The sequence below is a fragment of the Molossus molossus genome, unplaced genomic scaffold (genome assembly GCF_014108415.1).
Source record: "Molossus molossus isolate mMolMol1 unplaced genomic scaffold, mMolMol1.p scaffold_m16_p_22, whole genome shotgun sequence".
Classification (NCBI taxonomy): domain Eukaryota; kingdom Metazoa; phylum Chordata; class Mammalia; order Chiroptera; family Molossidae; genus Molossus; species Molossus molossus.
Window position 1 is genome coordinate 33,212,654 of NW_023425358.1, and position 15,887 is coordinate 33,228,540.

At 44.6% G+C, this 15,887-nt stretch overlaps 1 long non-coding RNA gene across 1 annotated transcript; it reads left to right on the forward strand.

Annotated features, from left to right (window-relative positions):
• Positions 1-252: 252 nt before the first annotated feature.
• LOC118640157 lies at positions 253-6,117 on the forward strand. Its single transcript, XR_004961334.1, has 3 exons — positions 253-421; positions 4,452-4,573; positions 5,965-6,117. It is a non-coding gene; the product is annotated as an uncharacterized LOC118640157 (long non-coding RNA).
• The last annotated feature ends 9,770 nt before the right edge of the window (positions 6,118-15,887 follow it).

A 15,887-nucleotide genomic window follows, 5' to 3' on the forward strand; every position in this document is an offset into this window, starting at 1 on the left:
ATAGCCAGCCGAGTGTGGAGAACTTGGCAGATCAAGAATGAACAACCTTCTGTCATCACTTGGAAACCCCTCTTCTAGTGCAGTCGGGATCCACAAGCTACAAATACTACCCTTAAGATTTGGCTGCTATGCCCAATGCCACATTGCTTGGTCTGGTGGCAAATTCTGGCTCATGTGATGAAGTCCATGGGCTTATCTAAAAAAGGAAAGTCAGTCATAATATTTGAGAAAAGCTATTTCGTTTTTCTCCAGGATAAAACTGAATTAGCTGTCATGGTGATTCTGCTGTGATACTTCTTTCTTGGCAGCAGAAGGGAAATTTTTCAGGAGTCTCAAGCCCTGACTCCTACTCTTTAATGGCACCGAGGGACAACTAAACCACTCAAAGACATCACCTTCGGCGAGTTCAGGAAGCCACCAAGTAAGTGTTCCCTGGCGGGCCTCCGCTACTGGCCAGACTTCATATTCACCTGCAAAATTTTCTGAAATGGGAGTCCTAGAATATCTACCTAGTGGCCTCACCAACAGATGGAGCTTTTAAAGTTAAATGTTTAAATGACAGGGAAGAGCGAAGTGGCGATAGGGAGTCAGGAACCCCGAGTTTTAGCCCGGAGCCAAAGCCACGTGTGTCCTCTGAAGTTGATTTTCCCCCCCCGAATGCTATACTGCGGTCAGCTTGGAGCAAATGAAAAGACATTCTTTGCATTTGTGTGTTAGGGGACTTCGGGGAAGTTTTATAAGGCTTCTTTTATTTTTTTACTCTTTATGGGGATGGGGGTGTTGGAAGGGGTTGTGGCCTGTTTGTCCTGATTAATCTCAATCTGTTCCTTTACATGCTCTTTATTTATTTATTTTTGTTTGTTTTTAAGTTCATGGTAACCCTTTACCACTTAATGCTAACCCTTCTTACCTTGCATCTCTGAAACTCACATGCCAGCCCCAGAGTGCTCAGATGCTTTTTTCAGTAATGGGTTCTATTAAGTGTTAATTTTGAAAGCTGTAGTTCCAGAAGCCTAAATTATTTCAGAATCATTTTAGTTAGTACACGTTTGGAGCAGTTTCTCACTGTAATTCTGGAAGCTCAGGAGAGCATGAAAGGGCGCTGCAGTTGGTTCTTAATCTGGATTTTGCATTCTTGCTGTGTTCAAGAAGGCCAGGGAGAGATGAACAAGCTGTTTTATACAAGATGATTGTGATCTTTGGGGTCTAATGTAGAATCGCTTCGGGTCAGAAGCCTCTCACCGGAATCATCTGGAAAATGTGGTTTGGTACTTGGCACGGGGCTGTGCTGGGCAGATAACATTGGTTACTCCAAGGCTAATTACCAAGCACACTAAGTGAACTAAAGCCTCTTTGCTCCTTTTCAGATCGTGTTCTAAATCCCCTGACCTGAGACTTCTTTCAGATTCAGCCTCTCAAAATAAATGCAGAGAGGTTTGTCCAGAGGGTGCAGTCAATCAAATCACCTGCAAGGTCTTCGAACCTGAAGGTTTACGATACCCTGGATAAATCTACATGACTGATGGTGCAGTTCTTTCCAAAAGATAAACCTATAGCACTGAGCATAAATGTTGAATAGGAAAAACTGTTCTGACTTGACTTCCTGTCTTTTGCCACCTTTGGCCACAAGAAGCAGCAGATCCCAGAGCAAATCTTGTACTTTTTTTCCTTTCTTAAAAAGAAAGAGCCAGAGAACCACCCTCTCCAGCTGTATCAATTCCTGATTATAAATTCTCAATCCCTTGGTTGTGGCCCAATGGGCCAAAAGTTCAGGCCTTCCCTAGAGGACCGGGAGAAGTCGAGTGCCATTAAAAGAACGAGGTGTTTCCGCCACTTGAGAGACTTGCCTGTATCACTTTACATCATTAACATAATGCTTAGCACCAAAAGACTCTGGGTACTAACTGAAAAGAAGACACACAAACTAATTTCTGGGCAGAAAGAACAGATCACAGAGAAAGACCTGGAGGTGAACAAGAGTAAGCGGAAATTTTTAGGAGGAATGAGGAGAGTTGCTTTCCTGGAAACATTCCAGCAGACCGCAAGCACATTGTGATTTATCACACATAGCCAGAGGGTCCTCCAGCAACATTTTCCAGGAATTGGCTTTTGTGAAAGACTTAGCCTTCATCATAGCTGTGCCCTCTCACACATTCTAACTGATTAGTTTATGCTTACGCAGAAATTACAAGCAGAACTGGTTTGCAAAAGGGACAGCAACGGAAGAGCCACGTCACAGCTCCCCCACTCTCCCACTCCACCTGTCCTGGGATGGGGGTGGGAGGATTAAAATCCTCTTTTCAAAATGCACGCCTCAGGAAAACAGCTCCGTTGCATTTGTTTCCGTGCTGTGGAAAAGCAACACTAACTGGCTTTGATCCCAACCAGGGCCAACTGCAGAATGAGATTCTGCAGCCAGGAAGAAAGAACCTGGAGGCCTTCTCCGGCCACCCTCCCCCCAGCACATTCGACTTCAATTATGTGGGAACATGCCTGGGCTGGGGGCTGCTGCCAGAACTCTCCTGGCCCCACTGGAGGAGGCCTTGTGCTATAGCCCAAAATCTTTCCTAAAAGTCCACACAGAATCTCAGTTGCTGCCAATATTGCACTTTCTCTTTGGCGAGATTCCTGGCTCTCTCGAGCCAGAGTAACTCTAAAGCTCTTCCCTGTTCCTTTCTTCCTTCCTATATGCTGGGTTCTTCTCTCCCTGCAGCCCCTTTGCCCCTCATGTTGTAAACGTTCCTGCTTCTCAGAAACAGAATAATCTAAAAAAAAAAAAAAACCCACACCAAGCCCACCCTCCCACCCCCATCTTCTTGGTTAGCTCTCAGGAGAGAGCTGCCTTTTTGTGAACTCTTAAAACCAGTGTTCTTTTCACCTTCTGAGATAACATTCTCCTGTGAAGGGAGGTAACTGATGCCAAAGAACCCTGATTGGATTACCATTCGCTTTCCTAGAACCCAAAGGGGCTAGGAAAAACCTAGAAGAGCATTCCTATGAGAGACCTCTTTTCCAGTGCTGGTTACTCCAGGTAGGCAATCCAGAGGAGCAAACCAAAATTCTGTTTTATTTGGTAGGACCCAAAGCTAATAGAGGCACCTGCACTTGCTGAGAATCAGAGGTGGAAGCAAGACCTGTCCTGTCTTGACATGTTTGACTCCAAAGCTAGTTCCACTTCTTGAATTTTTGAACCACTTACCAAACTACAGTTACTGTGCCTAAGTACTTGCCATGTACTCTTTCATTCAATCCTCAGCGCCAGCCTGTGAGGTAGAAAGAGGCACTCCATTTTACAAATCAGGAAGCCAGGGCTCAGTGGAAGACAGTTCAGGACTCGGCCAGCATTGACTTGAGGTCACAAGCTAATGTATAAGAGGGTAATGTGCAGCCCTGGCCAGTTTGGCTCAGCGGCTGAGCGTCGGCCTGTGGACCAGAGAGTCCCGGGTTCGGTTCCCGCTAGGGGCACATAACACACACACACACACACACACACAAAGAGGGTAGCGTGCAATCGCAGCATTGTCTGACCCCCAGCTCTTGGTTCCTCACCACTCTACTCCCCTAACTCTGGATCTTGGGAGCTGAAAGGATACAGTTCCCAGTTTCTGTTCTGTGGTTGCTTCAACTCAGTACTCTGTTAACTTAGCAAAGTACTGAGTTAAAATCACTTCTGTGTGAGTAAGTAAACCAGTCCTGTATAACCACCCTCTTCATGGAACTTTCTAACTTCTCATTGTCCTCTCTCCCACTTCACTGGGACCTGAGCCAGAGCTGATAAAGGAGGTAGTAAACAATGCCAGTGACTTTCCCCATGTACCCAAGGGCTGGCTTTGGGAAATCATTGCAATGCCTGTCATGGCCCCTTTACCCTGGGAGGCTTGGGGCCCAGTCCACACCAGCTATTTAAGCTGACACCTCAGTTATTTTATACAGAGCTTCATGGAAACTGAGGTGCTTCCCTAGCTGGAAAAGTTGCTTCTGGAACAAAACTATCTAGACTCCAAGAAGTCCTTTCTTTGAGAGTGTAGACTCCGTTACTGCCCCCAGAGGCACAGTCAAACAGGCATGAACAGGCTAACTGGAAACTTTAGATTCTGGCACAATCAGCTTAACTTGTGGCCTCAATTTAATATAGAAAAATAAGAGAGAGAAAGCCTAGAACAAAATTTTTATAAACTACTGAGGGATATTATAAAGCAGTGTTAATTTGGCAGGTATAAACTGGTGTGCAAATGTCTCCCCAAGAGCTTTTTTTTTCTTTTTCTAAAATATTATAACAAGTTTAATTTATAATATAGACCCAATACCTATTTTGCGTTATGTAACTTTTATTTTCACTTATTTCCATTTATCCTTTTTACAATCATATATACTAAATGGTATAAAACAATAGCAATGGCGTTATCTTTAAAAATACACAAGTATATCATTTGTATCTTTTTATTTTTGAGGTATAATTTACATTATAATAGAATGCAGCTCTTAAGCATTCAGTTGGATGACTTTGGACAATTGTGTACAGCTAAGTGATCACCCAAATCATGATGTAGAACACTTCCATTTTCCTCCAAAGGTAGGATGTTTTATTTATTTTCTTTATAAGCAGAAAAATAGGGAGAATTAAAAGCAGCCTTGTCTTGCCCAGCCAGCATGGCTCTGTGACTGAGCATCCACCGAGGCACCAGAGGTCACTGGTTTGACTTCCGGTCGGGGCACATGCCCAGGTTTCGGGCTTGATCCCCAGTAGGGGGCATGCAGGAGGATCTTGAGGATTCTCCTTCATCAATGTTTCTCTCTCTCTCCCCCTTCCTCTCTCTCTAAAATCAATAAAAACATTTTTAAAAAATAAAGAAAATAAAAGCACCCTTATCTCAACAGAGGAAATCAGTGCTTTAATGTATTTCTTCCAGCATTTTCTATGCATATTATTTTTAAGTGGTTTATTTGTCCTTTCAGTAATTACTTAAAGGCCTACTAAGTGCCAGATACTGTGTAGATTCTTGGGATGTAGCAGCAAATATAACATTCTCAGTCATTGTCACCCTAAAAACAAACAAATTTCAGATAATAAGTGCTAGGAAGAAAAATGACATGGTGTAAGGGTTTAGGAGGGCTATTTAGGTAATGCCACCATGGTTGATTACATGCAAAAAAGTTTCAGTTGAACTTCTGGCCTCCAGAACTATGAGAGAATCAACTTCTGTTGTTCTAAGCCCTCCAGCCTGTGGTACTTTGTTTTCCTAGGAAATTAACACACTGGTCTTTGCTTCTGTTCCCTCTGACAGCTACTCTTTTCCCTTAGCGAACTCCTATTCGTGCCATCAACCTGACTTTAAACTGTACTTAAGACGGTTATGAAACCTATCAATGTTTTTCCTGGATCTTAGAATAAAATCTAAAGTCTACCTAAGCCTACAAGGTCTCGTGTGCTCTGGCCCTGACCTACCTTTCTAATCTCGTCTTATACCACTGTCCTTTATTTCTTCCCAGCTACCTTGAGACTTACATGTGTACTGCTTTGCTAGGGCCACCGTAACAAAGTGCCATGCACTGAAGGATGTAAACAACAGAAAATTACTGTCTCACAGTCTGGAAGCCAGAAGTCTGAGATCTAGGTGACTATAGGGTTGGTTCCTCCTGAGGTCTGTGAGGGAAGGCTCTTCTCCAGGCCTCTCCTGGCAAGCAGAGATCTGGTGAGTGTGCCAGTGAGCTTGGATAGGCTGTGTGGGGCAGAGGTTTGTGCCTGGGCCCAGAGTTAGTCTGCCTGGGTTCAGATCCCAGCTCTGCTACTGCCTGGCTGAGTGATCTGCGGAAAGGTACTTGACATCTCTGAACAGAAAAGAGATTTCTTCTTTTGCAAAATGGGGATGATAGTAATATCTGCCCCTCATAAGACTGTTGTGTTAATGGTTCCTGGCCTGCTCTGTGGTGGCCCCAGTATTTATCTCTGTCACTTTCCCCCAGCTAGATGACATGCATTTTGAAAGTGGGGACCATTTTCCTTCATCTGCACAAGGCATGGCCCAGAGAAGCCCCTCAACACAGAACTGTTGGAAGGGATGAAGGAATGAACACCGGCCAAGCAGAGTAAAACCAAGCAGACTTTGCATGACTGAAGGCAGGTAAGGGGCATCGTCACCTGAACAATGCTAGCACCTAGCACATCCCCTGGAATGTACAGAGCTGTAATAAACACTTGAAATGAGTTGGAAAGGGCAATGAGAAGAATGCACAAAATGCCTGAGGGATTCAGAAGAGGGCAAGGTGATTATGACTGAGCATGCCAGGAATGGCTTAGGGACCTAGAGGGACTGAGCTACTGGCCTGCCCTGTGGCTTCTGTCTCTGGAATGCTAAGGCAATTTTAGAGAGTATTGCCTCAAGCAAATTCTGTGCAAGTTGGAGGAATGGATCTGTGAGATGCCTTCAGCTGCAAGTAACAGAATCCCAACTAAAAATGGCTCCCACAATGAGGGGATTTATTATCTCATAAAGCAAGAATGGAGGGAGGTCAAACTCTAGATTGGTTAAATCAGCGGCTCAGCAACCTTACCAAAGACCTGGTCCAGAATCACTCCCAAGAGTCTCCCTCATGTTCCATGAGGCCAACCATGATTCACCTCCCAAGATTGGAGATGGGCCTCACCACAACAGAAACTCAAAGAGGGTGAATATCTGGTCAGTTGTGCTGCATTCTATCAAAGAGACGAGTCATGATTAATTATAGCCTCCGCTGCAGGTTTGATCCCTGGCCCTGGTCAGGGTCGTGCAGGAAACAACCAATTGATGTGTCTCTCTCAAATCGATGTATTTTTTTTCTTTCTCTCTCCCTCCCTCCCTTCCACTCTATCTAAAAATCAATAGAAAAATATCCTTGGGTGAGGATTAACAAAAACCAACAAACAAAAACTATCCCAATACCAACTGGGACTTTAAAAACTCTTAATGGATTTCACCAACTGTTGTTGGATTCAGTAAACATCTTTTGCATCCTATTTTGTGCCATGAGCTATGTATTAGGAGCTGGGACAACAAAGATGATCAAGGAAAAGTCCCTTATTCCTAAAGATTTCCCGACTGAACAAGTGATCATGTATATAAATTGGCTACTGTGCTTCAATACCATAAAATGCCGTGCGCTGGGAACATGGGGAAAAGTGCACTTCATTCTGCCTGGCTGTGGGAGTTAAGGAAAGCCACAAAATAGAAGTGCCTTTTGCACTAAGCCTTGAAGTTAAAGTAGGGAGACTGGCAGGTGGAAAGGGTTGGACCAGGGTCCTTCAGCAGAGAAAACAGCAGAAGCAAAGGAACAGAGGGGAGGAAGTGCTTGGTGTACCCCGAGAGTATCGGGATTTCCAGCTGGCTAATGTGGGGTGTCACATGTTTGGGTAGGGTGATAGGCCCTCAAAGATGTTTGCATCTGAATTCCAAAACCTGTGTATATTACCTTATATGGCAGAAGGAACTCTGCAGAAGTAACTAAGTTAATGTTCATGAGATGAGGAGGTTTTCCTGGGTTATCCAGATGGGCTCTAAATGCAATCACAAGAGTCAGGAGAGCAGAGTCAGTAAAGGTGACTTGAAAATAGAAGCAGAAGGAGAAAGGGTGCTGTGATGTGGGGCCACAAGCTGAGGAATGTGAACTGTGTGCAGAAGAAGAAAGGCAAAGAAGAGATTCTCCCCTAGAGCTTTCAGAAGGAAGCAACCAGCCAGGCCGACACCTTGAATTGAGACTCACTGTGGACTTCTGACCTCCAGAACTATAAGGTAACACATCTGTGCCATTTTAATCCACTGAGTTTATGGCAATTCATTCCAGCGACACTAGGGAACTAATACAGGTGGGCTGGGCAATGGGAAGAGAACAGAGTCAGGTTATGAAGACTTTTTCTACCACTCCAAGAAGTGGGGACTTCATCTCTCACAGGACAGGGAAATGATTAGACGGGTGTCCTAGAGAGAGAAGTCTGGTGTGGTCATGAGAAGCACGGGGTAGGGACCAGAGGCTGGAGCTCAGTGAGGTTTCTAGAAGCTCTGATGTTAGATGATGGCTCAGTGTTAGGCCAGTGGGGATGGAGAGGCGGAGACAGATGGGGAAGTTGTTTCCAAGTTGTCCAAAGGCTGGATCAGGGAGCACTGTGGGACAGCGGGTGGTGGCATGTAGGGGGGGCAGGGAGCCTGGAGGTGACGAGTGTGCACAGCTAGGGGCATGATGCTCCTGTGAGCTAAGGTGGAGCATGCCAGAAGGGGAGGAACAGAGTTGTTTTTTTTTTAACTTGAATCAATGAAACATTCATGCTAGTGACCCAATACCCAGGGCAGGGGCCTCTTTTCCTTTTCCATCCGGCTTCACCTCTCTGCCTGGTACAAAACCACTGATCAGGTGCCAAACCTTCTGCTAAATACTTGACAAGGATTAAGGAAATAACATCTTCAGTCAACCCTAGAAGGTAGGCGCTATAATCATCTTCATTTCATAGATGAGGAAACTGAGGCACAGGAAAGTGAAATAACTTGCCATGGTGACCTGGCTAGCCAAGAGTAGGACTGGCATTCAACCCCAGGCAATCTTTTTTTTTTTTAATTTTATTTATTGATTGGTTTTAGAGAGAGAGGAAGGGAGAGAAAGAGAAAAACGTCAATTTGTTCCACTTACTTATGCATTCATTGGTTGATTCGTGTATGTGCCCTGACCGAGGATCAAACCCGCAACTTTGGTGCAAGCACTCTTGGGAGTGAAGTTATGCTGGCCAGGAGGAGAAAGGGTAACGGATGTGATTTTGGACATATGGGTCTGAATGTTCTGCAGGATGTGTAGGTGGAAATGAACAGCTTGCAGGTGGCAGGATGGGTCTGGAGCTCGGAAAAGGAAAGATCTGGGGATTATTGTATATGCATGCCCCAGCTTTGGGGGTAAAAGAGAATATCCAGGAAGAGAGTGGAAATGTAAGATAACATAAAGGTTTAAGACAAAACCTGGAGAACAATGGCAGTTGGGGCAGGAGTGAGAGAGACAGAGCTGCCTGAGAGGTCAGAGGAGGCCACTTGGGAAGATGTCCAGAAACCAGTCTTATAAAGGGAGCAGGGAACAGTGGTTACTGGTTTCGTATGGGGCCAGGAGGCCAAACAGGATAGGAAAGGAAGGCAGGCCACTGCACTGGGCATTGGATCATTGGTGACAACTGCTGGGGCACTTTTTTTAGGAATTGATTTTAGAGAAGAAAGGAAAGAGAAGGAGAAACATCATTCAGTTGCCTCTCGTACGCACTCCAACCAGGGATGGAACATGCAACCTAAGTATGTGCCCTGACTGGGAATCCAACCTGCAACCTTCTGGTGTACAGGATGATGCCCCAACCAACTGAGCCACCCAACCAGGACTTCTGGAGCACTTGAGTGGACTGGCAGGGCTGACAGCCATGTTATCCAGGATTGAGGAGGGCACACACAGTCTGGAAGTGGAGAAGCCAGTGTACACTAGAAGTTTGGCAGCAAAAGGAAGGAGAGTGATCGGCAGAAGCTCCAGGGAGATGCAGAATGTTCTGTTTTGTTTGTAGGTTGGAGGAGACTTAGACATATTTACAGGAAGTAGTTAGAGACATTGAAAGTTAGGTGGATATCTGTTGTTCTCACTTTCTCCTTTCCTAAGTGCAGTTTTCCTTTAGGGGAACTCCTTGATCCATAGCCTGCTCCTACTCAGGCCTGGCCAATCAGCATGATCTAATTCCCTGGCCACAGCGATAGGTTAATGAGAACACATTGGCCCTAGGAGTTTTGCTGAAAACCTGCATTCTGGGATTGCTGTGCTGGTCTAATGGAAGCCTAGAGCTATTGGGGGCCATCTTTGCTACCACATAAAGAGGACCTGCCTGGAATGAAGTCAACACAGGCGATAACAGGGCTAAGAGATGAAGAGGGACCCAATGACATAGTTTGAGTCCCCGAATCTAATACACTCTTCAGCCAGTGTGTGCTAGGTTTCTGTGCCACTTGAAACTGAAAGGCCTGCCTTGTCCAGGGGTGCCACCCGTTCTTCTCATGCTCACTCACAAGCTCACGATGGCTGGCCTCTGTTCCTCACTGGCTGCTGTAGGAGTCTTGGGTTTTTTGCCACATGGGTATCTCCATACATTGCCTGAGGGTCCTCATGACAGGGCTGCTAGCTTCCCCCAGAGTGAGTTTTCTAAGGAAGAAAGAGTAAGAGTGCCAGCACAAGCCGGGAGCCACAGTTCTGTAAATAACCTAATCTGGGAAGCGACATACGTCCCCTCTGCCGTATTCAACTTGTTGAAGTCAGTCACCAAGTCCAGCCCAGTTACAAGGAGACTGGAATTAAGCTCCACTTTTCTTTTTTTCTATTAAAAAGGTGCAAAAAAATTTTTTATTCAGAGTTTAATAACATAGAAGAGGAGAGGAGGGTCACTCATATTTCACATCCAGCTTGAGGAGCCCACTTTGATGGAAACTGTAAGGGTCGAAGACTTCACATTATAATTCCCAGCATTCTCCACCATAACTGGATCTATGGTGAGATAGATCCAATATGGTCTTATAGCTTCCGACCGTGCCATCCTCTTCCTGAGCCACAGACTCTTGCCACTGAAGAACCACATGTTGAAATATGCATTTGAGTAGCAATTCAGCACCACAGCATCCTTGCGCTCTGTGACTGTCGTTTTGCTGGCTTGGAGGGTGGGCATTCTCACAGGCTTGGGCTCGGCAGAGGGAGGGCAGACTGGACTGGAACTGTGTGGGGACACTCGGGATTTGGAGGGCCGTGAGAGTTTTTGCTGAGTCACGGCCACACAGGACAGTGACCATCTTGCTCGGGGAGCCCCTTCCCCAAGCTCCACTTCTTAAAGAGGTGTATCAGAGAATTTGTGGGCACATTTTTTTATAAAGTCTTTTTTTTTTCTTTATTGATTTTACAGAGAGAAGAAGGGAGAGTAAAGAGAAATAGAAACATCGATGAGAGAGAACATCGATTGGCTACCTCCTGCATGCCCCCCACTGGAGATTGGGCCCAAAATTTGGGCATGTGCCCTGACTGGGAATTGAACGGGCAGCCTCTTGGCATATAGGTTGATGCTCAGCCACTGAGCCACACCAGCCGGGCGTGGGCACATCTTTTTAAACCACAGTGCTGCCCTGGCCGGTTTGGCTCAGCGGTTAGAGCGTCGGCCTGCGGTCCAGGGAGACCCAGGTTCGGTTCCCGCTAAGGGCGTGTGCCTCGGTTGCAGTTTGTCCTCGGCCCTGGGTGGGTTGTGCGGGTGGCAACCACTCGATGTGTCCCTTTTGCGTTGATGTCTCTCTCTCTCTCTCTCTCTCTCTCTCTCTCTCTCCCCCACTCTATCTAAACAAAATATCAAAAAACAAACAAAACAAAACAAAAAAACAAACCACCGTGCCACCAGTCACGCTTACCCCTAACACCTCATTCATGAGATTTGGGTCACATGGCTATCCCTGAACCAGTCACTGATAAGGGGAATGAATTATTTTAAGATTAGTCACTTCTGGGGCTGGGCTCAGCTTCCTTGAGGCTCAGGGCTGTGTGGAAGAAGGGAAATGCCTGAACAAAATGAGTATTTTGGGAGAAAGGAAAGAATGGGTGCTGGTGAGGACCCAACAGTGAGTGCTATAGGCAGTACCCTGGGGGTGAGTAACTGTGATAGGCAGGGAAGATGTTTCAAAGGAAGAGGAGCTAAATTTAATACTTAATTAAGTCCTAGATTTTAGTAATATATATTTACCAGGAGAAGGAGAATAAGATGGAATTTCCTCTCTTACTTAGAATCCTGTTTTGTCCCCTCTGCCCTAGAAATTTTGTAATTTGTGATCTCTGTGGAGACACAATAATCCTTTTTATCACTGAGTCTTTGAAAAAAAATGCTATTTTATAATGAGAGTCAAGATTGTGCTAATTCAAAGACTTAGTATGCCCTGGCCGGTTTGGCTCAGCGGTAGAGCGTCGGCCCATGGACCAATGAGTCATGGGTTTGATTCCAGCCGAGGGCACTTACCTTGGTTGCGGTTCATCCCTGGCCCTGGTTGGGGGCGTTTGGGAGGCGACCAGTCAATGTGTCCCTCTCACGTTGATGTTTCTCTCTCCCTTTCTCTCCCTCTCACTCTATCTGAAGATAAACAGAAAAATATCCTCAGGTGAAGATTAAAAAAAAAAAGCCAAGACAGGTTTTGTTTTTCATTGAAGTGAAATTCATATAACGTGAAATTAACCATTTGAAAGCGAACAATTTAGTGGCATTTAGTACTTTCATAATGTTGTACCTCCACCACTTCTGTGTAGTTCCAAAACATTTTCATCATCTCAAAAGGAAACCCCATACCTATTAGCAGTCATTATTCATTCTACTCCCCTCCCCTAGCCCTGGCAACTGTCAGTCTACTTTCTGTCTCTATGGATTTGCCTAATCTGGACTTTTTTTTTTATCCTCACCTGAGGACATTTTTTCATTTTTTGTTCAGATAGAGTGGGAGGGAGAAAGAGGAAGAGAGAGAGAGAGAAACATCGACGTGAAAGGGACACATTGAGTGGCTGCCACCCTCATGACCCCACCGGGGCCGGGGACAAACTGCAACCGAGATACGTGCCCTTAGCAGGAACCAAACCTGGGTCTCTCTGGACTGCAGGCGGACACTCTAACCGCTGAGCAAAATCGGCCAGGGCAATTCTAGACATTTCATATCAGTGGAATTATATACTATGTGTCCTTTTGTGTCTGGATTCTTTTATGTAATACAGTGTTTTTGAGATTCATTCATGGTGGTATGTATCAGAATGGCATTCCTTTTTATGACTGAATAGTATCCTTTTGTATAGATAGACCACTTTTGTTTATCCATCCACCCAATTATGGACATTTGGGATGTTTCACCTTTTGGCTATTTTGAATAGTGCTGTTATGAACATGCATGTACATACATTACTTTTTGAATGCCTGTTTTTTGGAGTGAGGAATGAAATTGCTGGGTCATATGGTGCTTCTATGTTTAACCTTTTGAGGAACCAACAAACTGTTTTTCTAAAACAGCTATACCAACCCTGGCCAGTGTGGTTCAGTGGTTAGTGTTGACCTATGCACTGAAGGGTCTTAGGTTTGATTTCCGAACAAGGGTACATACCTGGGTTGCAGGTTCTGTCCCCAGCCCCAATCAAGGTATGTGTGGGAGGCAACCAGTTGATGTGTCTCTCTCACATCAATGTTTCTCTCTCACTCTCTCATTAGTTCATGGGCCGATGCTCTCCCGCTGAGCCAAACTGGCCAGGGCTCTCTCACTCTCTCTCTCCCTCCCTTCCTTCCTCCCTTTAACTCTAAAAAATCAGTGGGAAAAATATCCTTGGGTGAGGATTAACAACAACAAATAAATAATAAAACAGGTGTACTGTTTTACATTCCTACCACCAATGTATGAAGGTTCTAATTTCTCCCCATCCTTGTCAATACTTGTTATTTTCTGTTGTTTTGAATGTGGCCGTCCTAGTGGGTATGAAGTAGCAAGAGAGCTTTTAGAGGTGTCCATTAATTACCTAATTATCTATTTTAGACCAATAGGGTCAAAATATTGTATTTGATTTTTCTTAAAAAAAAAAAATGCAAGGGAGAAAAAATCCTTGGCTTCTACCCTTCGTTCATTCTAATAATGCTTGGCCTTTGACCAATCTGAGATTGGAAATAAATGCTCTTAGGAGGTTAAGTTCACATAGATGTGCTGGTTGCACAAAAGTGTGAATGTACTTCATGTTACAGAACTATACATTTAAACATGGTTAAATGGTAAATTTTACATATATTTTATCACAGTAAAAAATATATAAAGCTCTGGTCGGTTTGGCTCAGGGGTTAGAGTATTGGCCTGTGGACCCGAGAGTCCCGGGTTCGGTTTCCGCTAAGGGCACGTACCTCGGCTGCAGTTTGTCCCCAGCCCTGGTTGGGGTCGTGTGGGTGGTAGCCAGTCCGTGTGTCTCTCTCACATCGATGTTTTTCTCTCTCTTCCTCCCTCCCTCCCTCCCTCCCTCCCGTTCTATCTGAAGATAAATGTAAAAACGTCCTCGGGTGAAGATAAAATTATATATATATATATAATTATATATATAGAGAGAGTAAGTTGTGAAAATTAAATGACATAATCTACCTAAAGTACTTAGAAGAGGGCTTGGCATAGAATAACTATATATGTGTCAACTCTTGTTATTTGTTGGGTGAATTCCTAGTAGAAACTGGTTCTGTTATTTGGTGCTCCCTTATCGTTTGCGATGGAAAAGGCAGGTTGTGATTATCCTATGGTTCTGGTCATTCTGCTCTAATATTAGAGCAAAATAGACGAGGTGGAGGTTGGATTGGGGAACACCGTGGAAGCAAACTGCGGTGTCAGTATTACAAAGAACAATTGACAATGTGCACACCCTTGCACAATCTTCAGGTCAACTTATTCAAACACAGTACAAAAAGTCTGTTCCCTGAGCTGTAGCAACTCGTGAACTTTGATTGGGGGTTGAGAAGTTATGAATCTCCCTCCTCAGTTCCTGGCTACCTAAGGCTTTCCCAACAGGCCAAGCTGGCACCAGCCAAGCCTGGCTTGTGCCACTGTGGGATGGCCTCTCCCCTCAGTTGCTTCGGGTCTGTCTGCAGAACATAGAACACTCAGTGCTCCAAATGCATTCCCACCACCACTGTTTTTGAGATTTATTCATGGTGGTATGTATCAGAATGTCATTCCTTTTTATGAATTGAAGGGGATGGAGAAGAATGTGAATGAACCCATTACTCAATCACTAGAGGTAAATCTTACAAAAAACAGATCCAGAAGCTTAGTATAAAATAGCCTAAGTTAAAATGTGGTATATCAATACAATGGACAATTACTCAGCCTTAAGAGACAGCAATTCTGACATATGATACTACCTGGATGAACCTGCTAAGTGAAAGAAGCCAGTCACAGTCAGACAAATGCTGTGTGGTTCCACTCATATGAAGTCCCCAGAGGAGTCAAATTTATACAGATGGAAAGAAAGTACAGCAGTGGTTCCCGGGGGCTGGAGGCTGGAGAACGTGGAGTTAGTGTTTAATAGGGATGGAGTTTCAGTTGGGATGATGCAGAAGTTCTGGAGATGGATGGTGGTGATGGTTGTTAAAAAAATGTGAATGTGCCCTGGCCTGTTTGGCTCAGCAGTTAGAGCATCGGTCTGTGTATGAAAGAGTCTCAGGTTCGATTCCGGTCAAGGGTATGTACCTCAGTTGTGGTTCCTCCCCGGCTCTGGTCTGGGTCGTGCGGAAGCAACCAATTGATGTGTCTCTTTCACATTGATGTTTCTCTCTCTCTACCTCCCTCCCACTCTATCTGATGATAAATGTAAAAATATCCCCGGGTGAGGATTAAAAAAAAAAAAGAATAGTCCAAGTTGGACATTTTAGGGAATATGCTAAGTTAACAGATTTACGTAATTCATTTGCCTTCATTCTATCTCCTTCCTTCTTTCCTGGCCTTCATTTATTTGAACATTTTCAAGCATCTACTATATGTCTTTCCCCTTTTAAAATCTAATATTGTTGAGTGTTGTGCTCATCATGAATACCCTTCAAGGAAGGGGAGAAAGGAAAAGATTATAAGGACAGACTGGAATAGTGTATTGGTAAAGTGGTGTAATAATATTGCCCAATAAAACAAGATCAAAGGGTTTAATCAGGCCTATGAGGAGGAAAAGCTGAAAATCACAGACTCAAAGACCATGCCAAAAATCTGGATAAAAGCTGAACATTTCAGTGCCATGTCTGGTCATTTTATCTCTACAAGCAGGGCTTGGGTCATTCAGCATGTGGCCTATTCTCCTTTCATTTTCCTGCAACACAACCTCTGATAGCTCCTGTG